At 42.6% G+C, this 15,391-nt stretch overlaps 1 long non-coding RNA gene across 3 annotated transcripts in view; it reads right to left on the bottom strand.

Annotated features, from left to right (window-relative positions):
* The window catches only part of LOC109445685 (uncharacterized), a 52,871-nt gene that overhangs the window by 36,971 nt on the left and 509 nt on the right, over window positions 1-15,391 (bottom strand). For 2 of the 3 annotated variants that reach the window (XR_012495089.1, XR_012495090.1), the window contains exons 2-3: window positions 12,845-12,929; window positions 11,095-11,289 (exon numbers count right to left, since the gene is read on the bottom strand). This is a non-coding gene — a long non-coding RNA (uncharacterized LOC109445685). The remainder of the gene's footprint in view (window positions 1-11,094; window positions 11,290-12,844; window positions 12,930-15,391) is intronic. The other variant, XR_002137068.2, reaches the window with a different exon arrangement.

Here is a 15,391-nt window from a genome sequence, read left to right as displayed (position 1 = left end):
GCATATGAAAAATGAGTCTTGATTTTTAAGTTTGTTGAAGATAAGGCAAAAGTGGATAAAATTTATTCATTTGAAAATGTATGAAACACTTGCTATGTGCCAGGTAATATGGTTACTAGAGAGAATAAGGGGCCTTCCTCACAGGACACAAAGCCCAGTACACTGAGGTCACCTCAGGTAGAGATGATACGGGGCAATAAACTCATCCTCCTCCATGTCTAATAACTATTGCGTAGAGGTATTGGATACAGGGATTCTAGGTGAAAAGGACAAAAGTGAGGCTGAGTTAGGAGGAGGAAAGGAGGCAAACCTGTTCTACTTTGGACCTGAACTACCACGGAGAGGAAATCAGAAATCAGGAAGCTATTATGAAGCAGCTGACTCTCGCAGGAATGATTCCCTTGAAGGCATTCTCTTCCCTGTCCCTCCGTGTGGCCTTGAATTCCTAAGGTAAACCCTCACGTGAGAACAACAAACAGGTCTGCTTACTCAGAGCTCCTGGCGGACAGGGGTCCGTGTACGCAGCTGTTACCTGATGTCCTTACACTTTCCTTCTCGTTGTACCTCTTGTTCCCACAGACTTCACTGCTGTACCTTTCCAGCTCCCCGTGTGGGGCTAACGAGCACATCATCTCATGCTCGTTATTTTTGTCATTTGCGTCAGCATGATGCTCTTCTTCTGGCGCATCATGAACCATTTGGTGGTTCATCTGGCATAGTACTGGGCAACAATTTACCATACAGCATAAAGTCCTATCAAAAAGCATTCTGTTGTCATAAGGACTGAGACGATGTTAAAATCCAGATGTGATATGCTGTCATTTATTTGTCATATATACATTTGGTGACTAAATTCTGATGGTTTGCCTGCTGTCCCTAAGATAATTAGATATAGCAAACGAAAAGTATTGTTCTAGCACAGTTGGTCCTAGCACAGATTCTGTATGTTGCTGAATATTGATATAAAATAATGTTTCTCAAATAGGTCATGGCACTTGGGAGTTTACCGTCGGCATTTCTCCTTTCCTTTAGCCAAAAGAACTTTTGCTGGAAAACAGCAGGTGAAATGAGATTTTTACCAGGAGTCATTTTGGAGAAGTAACCCACTTTCTGTTCATGTGCACACAACACTGAACAAACAATTTGGGGTTTGTATGTGTCAGGGAAGATGCAGAGTGTCTGGACAGAGAGCGGTCTGAGCCACTCTTGCTCCTGCATTCAAGGACCTGGCAGGTGTGTGTGTGTGTGTGTGTGTGTGTGTGTGTGTGTGTGTGTGTGTGTGTGTGTGGCGGGGGGGGCGGTTGTCTGATAAGTCTGCAGGTCATAACCTCATAGTGTGAAAATACTGGAACAAGTACATAATACTTTTGTACAAGTACACTGGAAGTTCTAGGAGGAGTTACTAAAGCTACATGAGAGAGATTAGGGAAGAATCAAAAATGAGGCTTTTATTAACCTTAATATAACCTCCTATTAACCTCGTGTCCTGCAACTCTGCTACACTCACTTATTAGTTTCAGGAATTTTTATCGATTCTTTGGGGTTTTATACATAGATAATATGTCATCTGCAAACAAAGATAGTTTTATTTCTTCCTTCCCAATCTGTATACTTTTTATTTCTTTTTCTTGTCTTTTCACATTCGGTAGGACTCCCAGTATGATACTGCAAAGGGGTGGTGAGAGGGTCGTCCTTGCCTTGTTCCTGACCTTAGTGGCAAAGATTTGACTTTCTTACCATTCCATTATATATGATGTTAGCTGTAGGTTTTTTGTACACTTTTAAAAATCAAGTTTATGAAATTTCACTCTATTCCTATTTCGCTGAAAGATTTTATCATTAATGAGTATTGGAATTTGTCAAATGTTTTTTCTGCATCTGTTGCCCTGATCATGTGGTTTTTCTTCTTTAGCCTGTTGATGTGATGAAATATATTGATTGATTTTCATATGCTGAATAAGCCTTGCATACCTGGAATAAATCCCACTGGATCATGGTGTATAATTCTTCTTATACATTGTTGGATTCGATTTGTTAATATTTTGTTGAGGATTTTTGCATCTACGTTCATAAGAGATATTAGTCTGTTGTTTTTCTTTTCTATAATGTCTTTGTCTGGTTTTGGTATTATGGATAAGGCTGGCCTCAAAATGAGTTAGGAAGTATTCTCTCTGCTTCTATCTTCTGGAAGAGATTGTGGAGAATCGGTATCATTTCTTCCTTAAATATTTGGTAGAATTCACCAGTGAAACATCTGAGCCTGGTGCTTTCTTTTCTAGAATGTTATTAATTATTCATTCCATTTCTTTAATAGATACAGGCTTAGGTAGATAATCTATTTCCCTTTGTGTAAGTTTTGGTGTTTGTACCTTTCAAAGAATTGGTCTATTTTATCTAGGTCATCAAATTTGTGGGCATGGAATTGTTTGTCATATTCCTTGATTATCCTTTAAATGTTCATGGGATCAGCAGTGATCATGCCTCTTTCATTCTTAAGTTTTTTCTTGGTCAGTCTGGCCAGAGGTTGGTCAATATTATTGATTTTCCCCTTAAAGAACCAGCCTTTGGTTTTGTTGATTTTCTCTATTGTTTGTCTGTTTCAGATTTAACTTACATCTACTCTAATTTTTAGTATTATTTTTGTCTCCTTTTTAAGGCTTAGATTGTTCTTCTTTCTATTATTTCCTTTAAAATGAGTCTTTGGGACCCTTCAGCTGGGAATGCTAGTCTGAATCCTGTGAGAAGCAGACAGCAAGATGGAACTAAACATCTGATTAGAGAAAATATCTGTGTGAGGAGATGGGGAAGGAGCCCGAGAAGGCTGGGAGAAGTCATCAGACTCTGTGCAAGTTTGACCTGGGCTAAAGAAGAGAGGAAAGGAAGGCTGGGTTCAGTCTACGGAAGTTTCAGCAAGGCTGTCAGGGAGTCTTCAAGTCAAAGATGGCTGTCCGAAAGTTCTGTGTCTCCTAGAAAAGGACCTGCCTAATTTTCTACTAGGCTCTTTCAATGGTTGCAAGCATCCTGTGGGAAACACAGCCTTAGTGCAAATGCAGTGATGGATTTCAGAGCATACTAGTTGGGGCCCTGGTCAGTTATGTATTCTGCAGTGGGAGGTCTGAGAGGTGCATTTTCATGGCCACCTCACCAAGTTTTGAAAAAGGGAGAGAAGGCAGAAGCCCCCCGAAGCATCCAAGAATTCAGTACATTTGAAATAAGTAATCCTGTTACTAGAGATTAGACTAAGTGGTGGGCAGGACAAGAGATTAGTGTGACTAACCCTTAAAGGGCAGCCAGGGAGGGCTGTGATCTAGTGACAGGCATTGTGGGCCATGGTGACATTTTGCATTGTATCTTGAAAGGAAAGAAGAGCTATCGAGAGAGATTTTAAGCAAAAGAGTGACAAGACTAGATGAGATCAGTTATAGGGAGAGGATTCTGGTGGCAGTGTGGAAGACACAGTAGTGGGTGGGGAGTGGAGATGGGGGGACTATGGAGAGGGGGCCTTCGTCTAATGAGAGAGCATGAGGGCCTAAACCAGGCAAGAGGTGATGCAGAGGGCCCAGATCCACTAGCTCTTGAAGAGACAGGATTGACATGACACAGGCGTGGGATAGGAAACGTATAAAATGATCCCCAGACATCTGATTCAGGGGATGCAGGGATTGGGGAGAAATTCACAGAGAAAGGGATTTCAAGAGGAGAAGCCAGTATGGAGGGAGAAATCAAGAGTTTGGTCAGTTTGGGATAGGTAGCTTCTGAGGTTTGTCTGTCTACCTGGCATTTGTTTACATGGGGGACTCAGAACAGTTGCCTGAACTAAAGACAGAGGTTGAGAGTCACAGATGTTTACGTAAATGCGTTTTGAGGCCATGAGTATGCCTGAGATCCGAATCATAGGATGTAGTTTTAGAAGAGATGCACAGCCAAGTGCTGGACTCCAGGAAACTCAACAGCAGAGATGGGTGGAAGAAGGAAGAGACTGAAGAGTGTGGAAGCTGACGTTTTTCTCATGGGCTGCAAGCAGAGCTGCCTGCCCTTTGCTCCCAAGAGTCACTATCGTGATCTTCCAAGGATGCTTGCTATACAAGCATCCGTGAAAGAATAATCCAGAACAAAAGGGCAGTTATTACCTCATTCACAAGACATGCAGAAAAGTGAGACACTCCTGGGGAATGGTCTCCCAACAGCAGCCGAAGTCCACATTAGGCCATCCAATGGCTCCCTATACCTACAGAATAAAGTCAAGTCTCTCAAACCAACTGTCCACCTCTGCCAGCCTCATTCCTCACACTCCCTGCCTCACATGAGCCAGAAACAACTCACAGGCTCTCAGACAATCATTGTTAACTCTTGCCTCCAGGTCTCTCCTTGGGTCATCTTCTTTGCCTGAATGTCCCCTCCCTTCCCTAGAAATCAATCATCTCATGCTCTGTGAAGGACCTTCTGAGGCTCTCATGCATTCTCTGGGTGTTGCTGGGTTAACGTTTGTCTATGGGAACATGGGGCCAGCAATCCTTACTCTTTATTGAACTAATATTTACCACTGGCAACTGTTTTTTTTATTTTCCTAAATGGACCTGCTCTTTATGGGATGAAGCCACAGCATGTTGCAGTGACATTTCACTCCAGGATTTTCTTAGCAACTCCTGTGGCAGAGTCAGGTAAACACCTGATTTCTATTTTCACTCCTGGTTTTGGTTTGCTTCTCGGTTGGAGCAGCTCCATTCAGGTTCCATGTCTCGTTGTTCTCACTATACCAAAGTCAAAATCAAAAGCATATTTTCACTTACAAAATAGCCATTCATACCACAGCCTTATAAATCTCTGACTGGAGTGCTACAGCCTGCCTGGGAGCACCAGAAGTAAGGTTTAGAATGGTGGCCCAGAGCCTGCTTGAGCAATGCCATCTCTTTCCACTTCTCCTCCCAAACAGTTGAATAGAATGTGCCACAAGAATAGCGCAGCTTTGAATAAGACAGCTTTGAGAAATGCTGTGAGAAAACTATTAATTCACTCCAGAAGTGAACTCTTGTGGTCATTTGACCATATTTTGAGAATCATCAGTTTCAAAAGAATTCTTAGGAATGGCGCCCAAGCAACAATGACTTCATCTAACTCCTTTCTTTCATTGCCCCTGTTTGTTTGTTTTTCATTGTTGTTAATTTGGTTTTTTGCTTTTTTTGTTTTTTATTCTTCTGTGAAATGAAATTAATAGCATGAGTTGCCAACCTGGCTCTGAGTAAAGAGAACTAATGAGAAATGATAACATTAGGCTTGTAGTGCACCGTCGAAACTTGAATGAAAAATGCTGTATGAGATCATGCCCAAGTGGGTGAATTAAAATGGTACAATTTTTCCATTTGGTATTTTCTTTTTGGTTGTGCAAGTATCACCTTCTGGGGTATCTGCCCAGCTGACAATGCCCTTTCTTACTGAGGCCCCTGATGAGCTCTATAGAATTGGGCTTCTGGCAACCATATTTATGGGACATAATTCTGATTCCCATCTCCCACCCTACAGGGATCTTCTTGATTCCCTCACGTATCCAAATCACCTGCAACAGTGCCTGGAACACAGAAAGTATTCAATAACTATTTGTTGAGTTAATGATCCTGGGATGGAGACGAACAGAGAGATTCCTCCTGTGCAACAGGCTAGAACTGTAACTTGTAGACTCGGGAGCTGTGGGCAGCATCACCCCATCATGGAGACTGAGGAGCAGGGGATGGTGGAGACCAAGGAGACTAGGAGAGAGATCTGGAGAGCAAGAACTTGGGCTAGCTCCCACTGATTGTCTGCTTTCTGCTGTCAGGCCTTTCCAAGGCCAAGCTGCAAACCACTAACTTTGAGTATGTTCCTTTGTCTGCTCTTCAACTCCTTAACCAAAGGCAACATAGAAAACTTGGAAGTTGATTGGCAAAAGTCTAGGTGTGATTAACAGAAAACTGGGTCACTCATTACCAGCAGCTCTGGAGCTGAGACGGGCTAGGATGTCTGGGAAATTCTCAGTGAGCTGGCCACAACCCATCCTTTTCTCTCCCACCAGTCTGAACTCAAAAGAGTGTCCTGACAGTGACCAGCAACATGAGGACACTGGTTTAACATAGTTGGGAACTTGAAATGGTTAAGCAATAAAACCTCAGTTCCACAGAGATAGTTGATGACATATAGGAAATACTACAGAGCCCACACTAGCGCTCTAAAAACATGGTCTCAAGTGGAAAAACTTTTTCTTTCATCACAAAGCAGAGGCAACTAAACATCCTTCCTCAGTGCCATAGCCCCACGGAGACACTAAGATCACAGCACATGCAGAACAGAAAGTTGGACAAGAAGCGGCAATACCACACATAGAGATGGTGGTCCTGCAAATCAGTAATTGGTGGCCAGCTACTCTGCAAAGTATATCAGAAGTGGAGGGAATTTTCTAAGTTCTGGACAATTAAGAATGAATTTATCAAAATACAGCTGATGAAGTTTTGCTATTTCAACTCTGAACTTTGAGCATTTACAAGATGACCCATAGTTTTCTGTAGTTAGTTACTATTAAATATGGCATGAAAAGGAAGCACACACTCGTGTAGAACACAAAAAATTCAGATGGCAAAAGAAAGTTCCAGACAGAATCAAGACCAAGACATTTCCCTTAGCCACGCCTGGCTCAGAATTTCACCAGTACTAGTGAGGAGCCATACTAGTGGCTGGTTTTGCTAAGTTCTGCTGCAAGAGCAAGCCACTCGGCCATCTAGGGACCTACAGCAGCCAAGGTTTACGTCTCACTGCTGGAACCTGTCTGCTGCAGCTCCATTGCGTCTTCCCTACACAGGGCCAGACTACAGGAGCAGTCCTCTCTGAGACATGCTGTCCTCATGCAGAAGGAAGAGAGGGCAAACCAAACCATGGCTTTTGAAAGCTTCTGCTCACAGTGGCACCACCACTTCCCAACCACATTGGCCAACACAAGTCACATGGCCAAACCTGCCTACAATGGGGCAGGAAGTTCAATCTCCCAGGGACAACCATCAGGGAGAGGCTGAGTCAGGAGGAGCAGTGAATCTTTTGACAATAATACAACAGCAGGGATTAAGTGTATTTCCAGAACACTCTCTATTAATGGCAGTCTGACCTATATAATTATGCTTCAGTTAATTATATAGTAAACAGTTTATGATCTCAATCCATAACGTGGGCTTGGTCATTTCTAATTACTCCTTTTGTGGCTTCCAAAAATGTGGGTATTAAAGACTGCCTCGGGCATTAGTAAAAACCACTGGATGGACCATATGAACCCCAATTGGCAACTGCAGGCAGGATTCTGACAGTGGGAAAATGACTTCATTGGGATTTCTCAGAGGCATGTTTTTCAAAATGTAGGTCTTATTCCACCTACAGCAGAATGACCTGGAATGCATGTTTAACATATAAATTTCTCGGCTCCATCCTAGATATAATGAATCTAAATCTCTAGGGGTGGTGCCTGGGAATCTGCATTTAACCAGCATTCCAGGTGATTCTGGAACCCGCCCTTACCTGGGCTCATCCCTGTTAGAGAACATTACACTGGACACCCAGGTCATCAGTTGCTGTCCTGTTGTGTGGCTGCCCATGTGCTGTGGGTCCAGCCAGGACTTGGAAATTCCTGGGAAGTCAGGGAGAAGGAGGTACTTTTCAAGGAATGGTTTCTAGTGAGGGCCTCTATCCTTCCTTCAAATACGTTTCAGTTTATATAGTTCACTATTTTTCTCATAAATCAACATCTGTGAATCATTTTGTTGTCTATTTTTAGAAATTAAATGAAACTACATTGAACAATGTTTCTCATAAAAAAGACCTCTTATAATAGTCACAATTGTTCTAAAAAGTATATTTTTACTGTTTTTCCTCGATAATGTACATTTGGAACAAAATCTGTGATGAAAGCTTAACTGTAAGTTTCCAAACCTTATTTTTGGGAGGTTTTCACTTGTTGTTAAATATTTCAGTTATTGATCGCTAAAATGAAAAGCAAAATTTAAAACTTTCTATTCTGACTGGGTTCTATGATTTTTCCAGGGCTGCTTTAAAGAGAAAGACAGCGTGTTCCATGGGGGATCATTTCATTTGAGTTCTGTTGCAATGACCTCTGCTGCTGCCTGGGTCATTACATTCAATACTTATGCTTCCAACTAAAAGTTTCCTGGCCTCGTTGCACCTTAACTGTCCTGGTCTATCACCCTGGTGACATAAGTTGCCCAGAGGCTGCCAGCTCACTTTAGGGCAGTTCAGCGGCAAGGAGTTTTGTTAGACTGCTCTGCTTCCCCGTGGATTCTAAGGCCATCACTGGGTTTCCAAAGAGAAGACATTTAGGTACAAACCCTTTCAAGTCCTATTCTGTTGTGTAACCCACACCTCACATATGAATTACTTTCTAAACTTGGTTGAGCAAGACAGTTCATGACATTAAGATCTCAAACGTGATTTTCCAGTTATTTCTTTCTGAAGTCATGTCTATAGTCAAAGTGAGGAGGAAACAATTTACCACAAAATTCATTTGAGAGGAAGGAAGACAGAGTGGAAGGGAAAGATGAAAGGGGGAGAGGAGGAAAGATTTTTTACTAATTGAATACTTTATTGAACACATACAATACCAAACAAATGTATTCAAATGCTTTCTAAAAACCAATATTAAAGGTCTTTCTACTCAGGCTAATAAAGGTAGATATGCTAGTTTAACATAACTGTCTGATTTTATAAAGCACTTATATCTTTTAGTCCACAAGTGTATTATTAAATGATAGAGAACGTCTAATACACCATTTTTTATAAAACTAGGAAATAAATTTCTAAGAAAGGAAGATTTTATAGACTCCATTTTTTATACCCAACCCCAACAAAGGAAGGGGGAGGGAGGGAGGGAGGGAGGAAGGAAGGAAAAAGAATTTCTGCTTTGTCCATTTTCCCTCCGTTTTGATTCTGCTTGTGCTGACCTGGCCTCATAGCTCCTCTCTGCTGAATCCAAACATTCACATTTCTGTGTCTTTCCAATGATGGGCTCTCTTTCCCAAGGCTCCTAAATTCTACAAGTTAAGCACAGCCAGATACATGTCGTAAGATGAAAACCAGCACGCCTACGATACTTCTGGATCTCCAGGAAGTTGGCACAGAAAAGGACAGAGGGTGGCTTGAAGTCTAAACCCACGTGTCATTGTCATGAAATTGTTGTGAAGCTCATTCACTGAAAAGGATCCGCTCCCTTTTATACTGACCTCAAAGCAACAGCTCATTAATGTGGCATCACGATGAGCCATGCGAGTGGCAGACACCATGCCAACTTGGGGCACTGTTTTATATTCAGCTAATGTACACTTAATTTAGTTTCTTGGGATTAGAATGTTTCAATATTGTCTTATAAAAATATTCCATTCTGGTTCTCACGTAGTGCATTGGTTTAGAAAAGCTGCAAAGTTTTAGCTGCCAGTTTCTCTTGCATTCCTGTTTTTGTCTGTAATTTCTAAAGACTAGTAAGTAGACATGGCACTTTACAAATACACAAAGACAAGGGCCTGGCCTTCGGTCAGAAAAACACAACCCAAATGAAAATAATCCAAGCAGAAGCAGTAACAGACAGTTTGGAGGGGGGAGGGCATTGGCTTTGGAAAGTGAAGTTTAAAGTATTTCTGTTTTTGTTTTTGTTTTGAGATGGGAGTGATTTGAAGGGAGGGGTTGGGCTGAGGCCTGAGGTTGTTCTGTGTTTAATCTACACAGGCTCTGGTTTCGGGAGGTCACTCAATTCAAAAGCAAAGTTGTTCAAACTGACCCCTCCCCTAAAGAAACTGCTTTCTATGGCAGACAGCTCCTTTTTTTCCAATGGCTTTGTGGCTGACCTCAGCTCCCCAGACAAGTGTAGGCTTAAATAAGATAATTGCTTTCTAAGGCAATGTGCCTCCCTTGTAGAAAATCTTCTTGAACACAGAGCACACCTCTATGGGAAGGAGACCACACCTGAAGTCACATCCCTAATTGTTTGTTTTATTTGCCTTCATCAGAAAGCTCTACCCAAGGCACCAATCAAAAGTCAGGCATTTAACTTCCTAGAAACAAGCCAGCTACCTGGCACTGTGGCATAGTCAGTTAATCCAAGACACATTTTTATGCAAACCTCAAGTTATAACCCACATATGGTGGCAGATCATTATCCTAAGACTCTAAATTGAACCAGTTATATAGTTGGAGGTGGATCTATCATAATCTGGAAAACTTTTATTTTTACTGGTCTATTTTAACAAGTGTAGGGAGGAAATAAAACTCAAAAAGCATAAACTGTTTTACATCCTGAATTGAACTTTGATAAAAATGGAAATACTCCAAAATAAAGAAATATTGGCAAAGGAGGAGGGAAAGATGCAAACAGAAATAAATGAAAAAATGTGGAAATAAAAAAGTTCTGGTACTGCTTTGACATTTCCTGATTTAATTAAGAGAAAATGGCAGGATACACAATTATGTAGTGATATGATCCCTAACGAGAGAGAGAGAGAAAGACTAAAATGAAATGGATCAAAATAGACTCCAATGATTATTCCTGGAAGTTGGAATTACAGGTAACTTTCCTTTTCTCTGTGGGCCTTTTTGTATTTTCCAAATGCCCTACAATGAGCATGCTTTTTCTTTAACATAAAAAAATCAGCAAAATATTTTTAAAAATTATTTCTGATTCAAAATGCAATGCTCTTTCACTCTGAGTCTGAGCACATGAGCTGATAGACTTCAGGGTTGATAAAGGCGGAGTTTCTGTGTGTGCTAGATCACCCCAGCTGAGAGGACCAAGAAGCACACTATCCCACACATTTTGTATGCTGCTCACATATAGGTATAAAGACTTTTCCATCCTAAACATCTTTGAACAGTTCCAACGCCCCAGGCTGCAGTAATAGATGACAAAATGAAGTATTCTTTAGTGCTGACCTACTGCAAATTATTACCATTACCATCAGTGGACACTGTCTGCAAGGTCAATTCCAATTGTCAGCGATGGTTGCTTTACACCTTATGTGTGCTACCTAATGTGAGCTTAACATAGTGACAGCTGGTGTGCTGTGTGGAGGCCAGTCTTACCTGGCTGTGGGCTCTAATTGTTTCAGGAGCCGTGATCTCTCAATTCTGGGCCATTCCAGTGCCTGGAAAAGCTAGACCTGGGAGAGTATGCAGAAATTTGCTCTGGCCATCTGGCTCTATCCACATCATGCAGTTGGTTGCACAATGTCTTCTCTGTAGAACTTTCTATTTCCTTGACATTTATCCTTTGGATCTCTGTGTGGATAAAAGATACCCTCAGAAGTAGGCCCTGGATAGATATCCTGGCCCACTGCCTACATCTATTCTATTTGTTCCCCTACTTGAAAACCCTTAAATTGGAGGTTTTAGGGGAATAAGATCCTTTCCACACAAAGGCAAATGTCTCAAATAGGGTTATGAGCTGTCAGTCCTTCACACCTGAGCATAAACCCATTTAATCAGATTGCTTCCGTTCTGAAATCTAGTCAGCTAGATTGAGAAATGGAAATTTTGATGAACTATAAAGAGAGCAAAGTGGTAGGCAGGGATGGAAGGCTCCAGCTTGAAGATTAAGGCAACAGGTGGGCACTTTGACCCTGACGCCTCCACCCTCCGCAAACCTTCTCTCCTCCCTCTAACTTTGCTTTCCTCCACCAACTCCATCAACTCTGCGGGCAATCCAACCTCCCAAGCTGCATTCACCCTCCACTGTCCTCCCGCTGGAGCTAAGTCCTCTCTGCCTGCTGGATCCCACCTCGGCTACCTTCCCACTGACCTCACTTTAGCTCCCTCTCTCTCTGTCTCCAGCATCTTCAACCTCTCTCACTGGCTACTTTAATCTGTTTTGTCATCCAAACAAAAACTACTCTCCCTAAACCCACATCCCACTCCAGCTTTGCTTCTGGGAAGAGCTGCCTGCACTCCTTGATTTCCATGTCCTCACCTTCCACTCTCTCCTCAATCTTCCTTTGTCTTCTGCTCGCCTCCCCACCATGAAACTGCTCTTGTCCAAACCTCCAGTGACACTGTGATGAAAACAATGGAAACTTCAATTCTTCGCTTATATGATCTCCCCAAAGCCCTTGACTCTAGTGACCTTTTTCCACTTTCTTGACTCTTTTCCTTGGCTCCTTTCCTACTCTCCCTGGGTGACTCAGTTCCCTCTTGCTATCCACATGCTCATAACTCTCATGTCTGTACTATCAGCCCAGACAGCCCTCCTAAGCTGTATGCCTCATGCCCTCTGTCTACAGGACAACCTACATCTCACAGACATGTCAAGCAACATTTCCAAAATGGAACCCATCACATTCTCCCTTCCCCACCAGCCTGATGTCTCATATCCCTGGGACTTTGTCCCTGCAGACTCCTCTGCTTGGGGGCTATTCCTCTTCCCCTTGACCCTCTGGCCCCTTCACCTGCCTAATTGTTATTCATCCTCCAGGTCTCATGTCAGATGTCACTTCCCCTGGGAAGCCTTCCTTGATACCTCAAGTCTGAGTCAGGTGCTCCTATGATTTTTGAAAGTTCCCACTTGTGATTCTTTATTAAATCATTTATCTTTCCCAGTAATTTATTTGCTCCTTGAGGGCAAGGAGCTCTCAGTCATGTTCATTATATCCCTTGGCCCAGCATGATGTCTGGCACATAGGATGCTCAATAAAAAAAATTTATTTGAAAAAATAAAACAGCTCATTTCCAACACTCAGGCTGCCAGGAAAGAGGGGCGGGGGTTTCCTTCCCCTGTCTCGCCACCCTTCCCCCATAGTCCCCCTCATCCAGGTTCCATGACCCCGTGAGCCCCCTTTACCTCATTATTTGACCTAATCATGGGCTGTGCAGCCTGACAGGGGCCAATCCCAGCGCTCTTTCCACCACGAATAACGAGTTTTTTTCTAGGAGAAAATGTATTCTTAAATTTAACATGGACTTTAAAATAAACTTTCGTAATATTTTTTTTTTTAAGTTGAAGACTATCTCTACCACATGTAAATATGGATTACTCAGCACAAATACATTCTAGGTTGGTTCTTCCAAGTAAAATAAATAACCTTGCCACAGGGTAATTCTTTAAAGCAATTTGGTTTATGTCTTAGTTTTTGTTTTCCTTTTTTGGAATCTAACTTTGCTAAAGAAAAATGTTCAATTCCAATATGGTCATTTCGAAAACGCATTTTTAAAGTTCCAAAGGCTCAATAGTTTTTCCTTTTGCTCTGGCTGGTTATGAAGATTTTATAAGTCCAAACACTTATTCTTTGATGCTTTAATTAATGCTTGTGGCTAAATTATGAAAAAAAAGAAAATATTTTAATGAGTTTATATAAGTGACTCATATGATTTCCCCAACTGAAGCCACAGCACACAACACCCTGCACTGTAGGGCATCTGTTTGTCTCTTTCAAAAAGTTTAGTACCAGACTTGAACAGCAAATTTGAAATTAACAGAGCTACACTCACCACCATGTTGGCAAAAGGTTTGTTCTGGGTCCTTTCTTCCTCGGCCACTATATCAAAGGATGACAGCTGTTTGTGAGATCCTGTTAAGTTGCAGCACAGAGGATTCCACAGGGAACAGGGGGCAGAGGAGGTCTGATGGAGGGGGTACAGCTAATGAAACCTTGTGCCTAGCAAGTGCTCGATAAATATCTGTCCACTGGCAGAGCCAAGCCTTGGATGGGGGTGTGGGGGTGGGAGGGTGTGGGGGACAGGTTGGGTCAGTTCTAGGTGGCAGAAGATTCAGGAACCCACCCAGGGCCAAGGGCAGAGACAAGGAGGTACCATTGCCAGACAATGAGCGCATCAGACTGGTTGCTGCAAAGTGGTTATAGGGCAGGGGGTCCAGTGGGAGAAAAACACAGCAACTTTGGGACTTTCAGGAGAAATCCCCCAGCTGGTAAAGCAGGGTCCTTAATCTTTGCTGACAATTTCAGAAAATTGTCTGTTCAGGCCCACAGGCAGAGATGCTGCCTGTTTGGCCAGGCGAGCCTTGTCACTGGCTGCCAGGAAGTTTGACTCCCTTCCTCTGGGCCCTGGAAGGAGCACAGATTATCTCCCATCACTGCCCCTTCATTCACACAGTTGTCCGTTGAGACAGTGGTTCTCATACTGTATAGGAATCACCTAGAGAGCTTGTCAACTCAGATTCCCCGGCCCCACTCTCAGAGATCCCCATCTCTGCAGGTTTAGCACAAGGCCTGAGGATTTTGATTTCTCACAAGCTCTCTCTCTCAAGTGAGACTAATACTGCTGATCCCTGAACAATACTGAGGAGCACTGACTTAAATATTGATGGGACACTCCATACACCCTCAGTACCGTACAGGGTGCTGGAGAAACAAGAATGAGGGGAACAGGATCCCTTTCTTCATGATCAGTAGATGGTAGAGGTTAAAGAGAAACCTCTGATTAGGGTCCATAGGATAGAGGCTGGAAACCCCAGGACACAAAGAAGTAGGTCCCAACCTCGGACTTACATGCCCCACCACTGTCTACCCCAGAGACAAAAGGAAGTTGAAAAGCAAGCCCTTGTGAAATGAGCACGAAAAGTGAAGGAGAAACAAAAAGTGTTCACACAGCATTCCCAAGGTTGGGGCTCACAGGCCGTGGTTACCTGATCAGTGTGATGAGGCACTTTCTTGGAAGTTCTACTGGGGGGAAGAGCATTCATGGGATACCAAGGGCAAATCTTAACCGACAGTTGCACACAGAGCCAAATGGTGTGTCTATTCGCTGACCACTTAGCTCGCCATTTCCTTTACACTTCTCTTATTATTCCCACAGTGAATACCTTTCTTTGGCTGAAGAGACGCCATGATGTCCCCATCATTGGTTTCATTAGCTGTACCCCCTCCATCCAACCTCCTCTGCCCCCTGTTCCCTGTGGAATCCTGTCTGGGTAACCACCTGACCCGCAGCAGGGCCCTCAGTCACCGAAACTCAGAAAGCAATAGCTGAGGCCCCTTAGCAGTCTTTCTCTAACAATTTCCAAAAGTATTTAGTAAAATAACCCTATCAGAACATCAACACAAAAATGAGACAAAGCAGTATTCTACTGGTAGGAAAAAATGTGTTTTGAAGTTAAAATGATGTTAAATTGTAGGCTAAGCAGTGAGTATAATAAGGCTATTTTTTTTATCCCCCAAATTGAAATTAGATGGATAAGAGCAGTCAGGTCTGCCTTTGTGTCCATTTTATTTCTGGAATGGTGGGTTGCACAATACTGAGGGGGGAAAATCCTCATTCACATAAGTAGTTGCACATGGTAATAGCGTGTGTGTGTGTGTTTTACAGATAACTTTCCTTGCAACTTGGGGATACTCTTCCATTAGACAGATGGCAGGACAGCTTTGTCCAAGGT

This window comes from Rhinolophus sinicus, linkage group LG03 (assembly GCF_036562045.2).
Source record: "Rhinolophus sinicus isolate RSC01 linkage group LG03, ASM3656204v1, whole genome shotgun sequence".
Lineage (NCBI taxonomy): Eukaryota > Metazoa > Chordata > Mammalia > Chiroptera > Rhinolophidae > Rhinolophus > Rhinolophus sinicus.
The sequence above is the reverse complement of the archived record's forward strand: the minus strand, read 5'-3'. Positions and strand labels throughout refer to the sequence as shown.